Below are 7,799 nucleotides of genomic sequence, written 5' to 3' on the forward strand. Positions count from 1 at the left end.
GTTAGCCATTTGCATGTAGTTTCCTTCAATTAATAAGAGGGGCCCGTGTGTGTGTGTGTGTGTGTGTGTGTGTGTGTGTTGGTGGTGGTTGCCTGCCTGCCTGCCTCGTCTTTCCTGTGCACCTGCATTCCACCTGCTGATCCTTCGGCTGGTGGCAGCCAAGCAAGCTGCCATGCATGGTACAGCTTCAGTCTACAACGGCAGCATTAAATCATCCTTGCTACTTGATGGCTCTTCCTAAAACAGGGATTCCCCAATTGTGTGCTGTGAGAAAGTAATCCAATAATTAAAGATTCCCATGAGTCTCTAATTCTCTTCTCTTCGCCCCCCCCCCCATTCCCAGAGGAGGCCACCCACCACATCTGGCCTCTTTCCAGTCTGCTTTCATTGGAGGTGGGTGATTCTTCTATGTCTCTGTATTGGGTGTGATTAGGCCAGTCAATCACTCCTCATGCAGGAGGCGAGCACAATTGCCTGCCCTCAAGGGAACCATGCCCAGAAGAATGAATCATGCAGAAATTCAAGCATGCTGGTGGGCTTCTCTAAGGGCAGGTTGTTCTTACTCTCTCTCACACTCTCTACAAAAGGAGGAGGGAGGACGTCCAGATATTGCTAACTACCATTCTCATGAGGCCTGGCCAGCATGGATGATGGGGGCCCAGCATCAGCTGAAGGGCCAGAGGTCCCCTACCCTTTCTCTAAAACTAAGTCTTCACAGCATGAAAATGTGTGCCCTAAATTTTAAATTAGGAAATGGGAAATGATGTCCAGAAGGCATTTTCCTCCACTTCCTGCATCTGCTGGTGAAAGCCACTGGGACTTTGTAGCCAAAGGAAGTTTGGTTCAGTTTGTTTCCATACATTTTCATTACATTTCAGCTCATTTATCATTATTGTGGTGCTAACCTTAATACATAACCCATACCTTACGTTTCTTGTGACTGTGGCTACATATTTGCAGTGGCCGACTTTGGGCTCTCCAATTTCAGTAGTGCCCTGTGTGACACTAAAATGGGGGGGGTGTCTCTCACGCTCTGTTCTACAGCGTTCTTGTGGCACCCCCTCAGCGCAGCACCCAGTGCAGCCGAATTGTCCGCACTACCCTAAAACCGCCTCTACATATTTGTTTGCTGCATTTGCCCTGACCCAGGATGCAAAGCAACACAAGGACTGTGGAAGCTCCTTGTCCTGCAAGGAATGAAAGGCAATGTGGTGTAGTGGTTAGAGCGTTGGACTAAAAGCTCCACTCAGCCATGAAGCCCACTGGGTGACTTTGAGGCTTGGGCCCTGCCTCTGCTATTAGATGCCTGCTAACCATGGCACTATTCAAACAGGTCTTTGGAATATGAACTTATTTCATTTACCGATGTTTTCCTGTTGCTTCAATGATGCTTTTATTAATTTTTTGTTATTGTAATTTTGTATGGTGTACATCGCCTTGTACTGTAGTATGAAAGTGCAGTTTATAAAAATCAAAATAAGACATTTAAATAAAAGACTTCACTTACTTCAAAATGTAGGAAGCCAGCTTTGTTTTGTTTTAGGGGCCCTTTTGCTTATTCTCTTGAGTGTGGCTCAAGACGTCTGCCCTGAAGTCCTGCCCTGACAGCACCCCTGGGCCAGAGTACACATTCATTATTCTAGAAAAGGTTGTCTGCACAGGCCTCCCTGCACATTCTAGAGAAGCGTGCAACTTAACAATTCCAGGGAACTCTTTCAGGGCCTATTTTGGAAACCAAACTGTGTTCCTGGGTTTCTTGTAAAGGAAAGGTAATGACATACCAGCCTGGAACAAGTCCTGTAATTAAATTAAAATTCCTCACCAAAATGGAATAGAGGAAGAATTCGTGCCAATAATCTAGAGATGTGTCATTTGAAGTTTCTTTTGGCTTACAATATCAGTTTCTTTGACAAACGTGTTTCCTCATCCACAAAAGAATACAAGGTATTTGGAGAGGGCAGGATGGAGAAATTGTTCGGATGTAGCCAACATGTATTGTCACCACAATCTGCCATGTGTCTTGTCAAAACAGCTAGCCATAATTATGCAACAATAGTTACCTTCATTACTATTATTTTTTAAATGTCAGTTTGTTTTGTGCGCGACTGCAACTCAAATGCAAAAGAGGTGCCAATTTTAGATGCTGCGCTGTGAATCTATAGACCAGATTTCTAAAGCACAATGATTTTGACTGATGCACAAAGGGAACAATACATTGCCATTGAAAGTTAGTTGTGATCAAAAGTAGTTCCATTATTCCTTTTCATTAACTGGAGCAATGGTATGACATCAGAATCAGCCTGATATATGATGGTTGGACATTCTTTAGGGCTGATTCACACATCCTTTCACCGGGTGGCTGCAGCACCAGGGACCCACTTCCTCAGGTGAATGCACCATCACAGATCAAACGCCAGAGGAGATGCCACAGCTCAAGGTAGAGCACAAGCTTTCCATGTGGAAAGTCCTGGATTGAAAACCCATAGTTAAAAGCATTTTAGATGCTAGGTGGTGGGAGAGACTTCATTGGGCTGAGACCACACAGAGTTCTTTTGTTGTTGTTGTTGTTGTTGTTTAGAGAAGGGCCATTGCTTACAGATAGAGTACAGTGGTACCTTGGTTCACAAACTTAATCTGTTCCGGAAGTCTGTTCCAAAACCAAAGCTTTCCAAAACCATAGAAAGTAATGCAAAATGGATTAATCCATTCCAGACTTTTAAAAACAACCCCTTAAACAGCAATTTAACATGAATTTTACTATCTAACGAGACCATTGATCCATAAAATGAAAGCAATAAACAATGTACTGCAGTCACACAACCAGTCCATCAGTAGCTGAGCTGGGTTCCACACAGTCACAAAAACAAAACAAAAAAGCCACAAAAACAAAAACGCAAAATAAATAGCAAAAACAGACTGACCTCAGCGTAACACTCAAAATGGAAGTGTGGCACTGAAATCGGAAGTGTGAAAATCAAAACGGAGCACATTTGGCTTCTGGGGAAAGTTCTCAAACTGGAACACTAATTTCCGGGCTTGCTATGTTTGGGTTCCAAGTTGTTTGAGTACCAAGGCGTTTGAGAACCAAGGTACCACTGTATGTGTGTTTCCTGTAGGAGGTCCCAGGTTTAATCCCCAGAATCCCCAGGTAGGCTGGGAAGGTTACCTGTCTGAAACCCTGGAGAGTCGCTGCCAGTTTCTATAGGCAGCACATACTGAGCTAAAGGTATCAATTGTCTGTTTTGGTATAAGGCAGCTTCCTATGCTCACCACATAGAGCATCTCAAATACATTAGAACGTAAGAGCCCATCTAGTCTAGCAACCTGTTCTCACCTTGGCCTGTCAGATACCTATGGGAAGCCTGCAAGCAGGATATGAACGCAGCAGAAAAGGGAATGTGAACAATCCAGAGATCAATCAGTGTGAGGCATGGTACAGGATTAAATTCAGCATCACTGGGTCCCATGTTTATAAGCATGTATAAGCACACCTTCCCTAGGGAGGCCAGGTGAGATAGAGGCCAGGTCTGCTGAACGTTTAATAGTTCTGCAGAAGAGCAGAAATTCCCTCTTCTACACAACTATTCAAGGGCAAGGTTTCACTTGGCCACCCCAGCCCCAGTAAATTTCCATTCATGTCCTGAGAAGCGAGAGGAGAATTTTATATTCAAAAAGTTAATCCTCATGGAGAACAACATCCCTTAGTGAGCACAGCACACATGACAAAAATCATTTGGGTATTTAAAAGTCCTGAGTAGGAAGTGAGGCATTGGTGAATTACTTTAAAGCCAGCTCCATGGCCCAAGTTCCCATTGACTTCATATGTTCAAGCTATGGAATTGTTTGTCTCTTCTCTTCTGCCAAGAGTTACATTGAGGAAATCAGATAATACACAGCACTCAGAAGTTTCCCATAGGCATCTGGTAGGTCACTGTGAGAACAGGATGCTGGACTACATGAGCCTTTGGCCTGACCCAGCAGGGCTTTTCTTACATCCTTGTGACAGGATCTGCCCCCCCCCCCCCCGATGCTTCTCAAATTCTTATATGGATATCTTCCGAGAGATTGGGAATTACCTGGTTTGTTCTTTTCACTTCTTTTCTGTTTGTTCTTTACTATTCATAAGGTGTGTGTGGAATTCAATGTTGTGATTGTTCCATCAACACAAGGAATTTGGCTCACCAGATGGAATGCTGTTCTGGGTGTTCTTGCAACCCTCAACCCCTCCCCCTCCCCGCATGACAGTTTCAGGGCCATGGGGGAAGGAGAATGGTGGGAAACTCTGTTGCACAAGTGGAAGTTCTTGCACAGGGCTTTTACTGACAGGGCAAATTACTGTAGTTGAATCAATGTATCTTCATTCACACACAAAAATGAAAGAGAACAGTAAACCATAACAATGTGCAACCAAATAAGTGTTACTTAACAACCATCAACATACCCCATTCTTTTGTGTTCTGTTACCTGGTCTTGTTTCTGAAGTGAAACTGACGCATTAGGAATTCACACTCTGCACTCATAGCCTCCCATCTCTTTTCTGGGGTTTCTCTGCCAGAGTCATGGGCGTAGCCAGGATTGATGGGGGGGGCAGGCTTCGGCAGGGGCAGAACCTCAGTTAGATAAGTATTTTTATTTATTTACTTGATCTGGGGAGAGACAGCTGTCCCCCAGCTACTCCCATGGCCAGAGTTGCATAATACTCTGTCATCATAGACTCCTCTGGGTGCTAACCCTTGCTTGTTTTTGTTCTTCATCTGCAGCACACTACTGTATGCATGGTGTTCATGCAGAAAAGTGTGCGGAAGAGAAAGTGAATGGGCCTTCTCACCAGGGTGGGTTTTCCATTCATATTTGAGCCCAATTGAAAGACCATATTAGAGACCTATTTCTATGCAACTATTAAAAGTGCCTTTGAACCTCTCTCAGGCAATTTGTTGTGGTGTGCATAGGGATGTTCCTGGGCACCCAGATTTGAAAGTCATCTGTGGTGAGAATGCTAACCTACACCAGGGTGAACTTAGATTCCACTTCCCTTCTCATCCTCATTCTGTTCCATTCCAATGCACATGTACCACACGCAAATCAAATTGTGCATGAAATGCTCAAAGGCCCCTTTGGGGAAACAATCGGAATGGTGTCACCGCAGGATAGGCGGGGGGGGGGGATTCATAAATCAGTTGTTCATTCTGGCCAGTGGAGCTTTTAACATTGATACTGCAGAATCTGAAAATGCCAAAAGAAGAGCTGCTGCCTTATCTGAAAACACTGGCATGTTCCCATCTGAACTTAGGAGAAGAGTAGATGTGGCTATGCCTTTTATCTATTGCAGTGGTTCCCAGTTAGCTAAGTACTACAGACTCTCTGTTTTTCAAAAGCCAAGCCATGGACCCCCTACTTTTGAAAATGCTGATATATCTATGGTAGTTTTTGTTATGTGAATGGTGCCAGAGACCCCTGGGTGGGTTACGCAGACCCCCTGAGGTTTGCAGACCACCAGCTGGAAAACCCTGGTCTACTGCATTTATATCCCTCCATTTTCTCCAAGGAGCATGGTTCTTCCCCTTCACTTAATCCCTACAACAGCCGTGTGAGGTAAATAAGGCTGAGAGGTAGTGACCAGTCCAAAGTCATCAACTGAGCTCCGAGGCCAAGTGGCAATTTAAATCATACTCTCCCAGCTCCTAGCCCAACCATTACACCACACTGGCTTTCAGGACTGGGGTGGTCCTGCTTTAGTTTTAGGCCCTTGGCGGTTGGATGCCCAGCTGCAGATCATAGAATTGTAGAGCTGGAAGGGAACCCAAGGGTCATCTAGTCCAATCCCCTGCTATGCAGGAATGTCCCATGTCCATTTGCAGGGACATTCGCAGGGAAACCAAAATGCTTGTTCACAAAGCTATTGTACTACCAACCTTACTACAGTGGTACCTCAGGTTACATACGCTTCAGGTTACAGACTCCGCTAACCCAGAAATAGTGCTTCAGGTTAATAACTTTGCTTCAGGATGAGAACAGAAATCGTGCTCCAGCAGTGTGGCAGCAACAGGAGGCCCCATTAGCTAAAGTGGTGCTTCAGGTTAAGAACAGTTTCAGGTTAAGAATGGACCTCTGGAACGAATTAAGTACTTAACCCGAGGTACCACTGTATATGCTTGTGAAACATGGACCACTTATAAACACCATCTCCAACTCCTCGAAAGATTCTGTCAGGGAACTGCCATCGCAGCCAGGAGTGGAGGAAGGGCTCCCAAGTGATGCCGGAGAAGGTCCCAGCAGGAAAGGAGGGGACTCAGCGACCGGGGAAGGAAATCAGCGTTACACCAGGGAGAAAGGCGGGCAGAGGCGGGCTTCGGAGAGATGGCTCCAGGACTCTTCGCCAGAGACCAGCGAGGAGAGTACGGGTCCTCCACTGCCCACACCCACCCTGCGCAGAAGACTTCCGCGCAGGGAGGCTAGGCGGAGACTATCCATCAAGGAACTTTTATGTTGGAAGAAGTTCAGGAAATGCCCACTGACGGATTCTGCCAGTGACTGAGACAGACACGGAATCAGGACTGTCCAGCCAGGGGAAGGTTTATCCAGGCAACCTCGCCGAGAGTGGCGGCAACTTACGCACGAGCAACCCCCAATTCCCATTACAGATTCCATCAACGGTGTCGCCAAAAAAATTTACACATCACTTGGGAAGACAGGCAAACTAATATCAGTGCACTGGAAGAAGCAAAGGTCACCAGTGTTGAAGCAATGATTCTTCAACATCAACTTCGCTGGACTGGTCATGTTGTGCGGATGCCTGATGATAGTCTTCCAAAGCAACTACTCTATTCTGAACTTAAAAATGGAAAGTGTAATGCTGGTGGTCAACAAAAGAGGTTTAAAGACTGTCTCAAGGCAAATCTAAAAAAATGTAGTATAAACACTGACAACTGGGAAGCACAGGCCTGCGAGCACTCCAGTTGGAGAACAGCCTTTACCAAAGGTGTCATGGGCTTTGAAGACACTCGAACTCAGGACGCAAGGGAGAAACATGCTAAGAGGAAGGCATGCTTGGCAAATCCACACCGTGATCAACTACCACCCGGAAACCAATGTCCCCAGTGTGGAAGGATGTATGGATCCAGAATTGGCCTCCACAGTCTCTTACGGACTCATTGTTAAAACTGCTTTTATTGAAGACAATCTTACTCAGCTACGAGTGATTACCAAAGAAGAAGTATGTAGGAATCTTTTGTCCAATGTGGGGCTCGAACCCACAACCCTGAGATTAAGAGTCTCATGCTCTACTGACTGAGATGCTTCCCGCCTCACCAAGTGAACCAAGCCTGCTGCCTTCGCTCATTCAAGCCCAGGCTGGCCTCCCCTGCAGCCTCTTCCCGGGACTCTGCTGTCTCCAGGAGCCAGGACAACCCCCCCTCCCCGCCCAAGCCTCTCCCCCACCCACGCACCCCAGGGACAGATTGGGAGCAGCCGGCCCGGCCCTGCTCTCCGTGCCTGGCCCCTTGATGCAGGCTGCGGGGCTCGTAGGCTGCGCGCCTGATCGGGGCTGGGGGAGGGGAAGCGCAGCGGCTCTGGCTGCGGGAGTGAATGGAGAGGCGCCTGCTCCCCCCTCCCCTCGCGCGCTCGTGTTCCATTCACCCAGTCCTGTCCCTGCTGCTGAGGCTGCTGACGTCAGCGGTGCCTGCGTCAATGCTTGCCTCAGTGACACACGTGCGGGCTTTCTCCCGCCTCCCCCTGCTGCTTTCTTCTGTGTTTTTTCTCAATGAGAAGCCTAATGGGATTTTTATTATCCTGCTTATAAA

This window comes from Podarcis raffonei, chromosome 3, assembly GCF_027172205.1.
Source record: "Podarcis raffonei isolate rPodRaf1 chromosome 3, rPodRaf1.pri, whole genome shotgun sequence".
Classification (NCBI taxonomy): domain Eukaryota; kingdom Metazoa; phylum Chordata; class Lepidosauria; order Squamata; family Lacertidae; genus Podarcis; species Podarcis raffonei.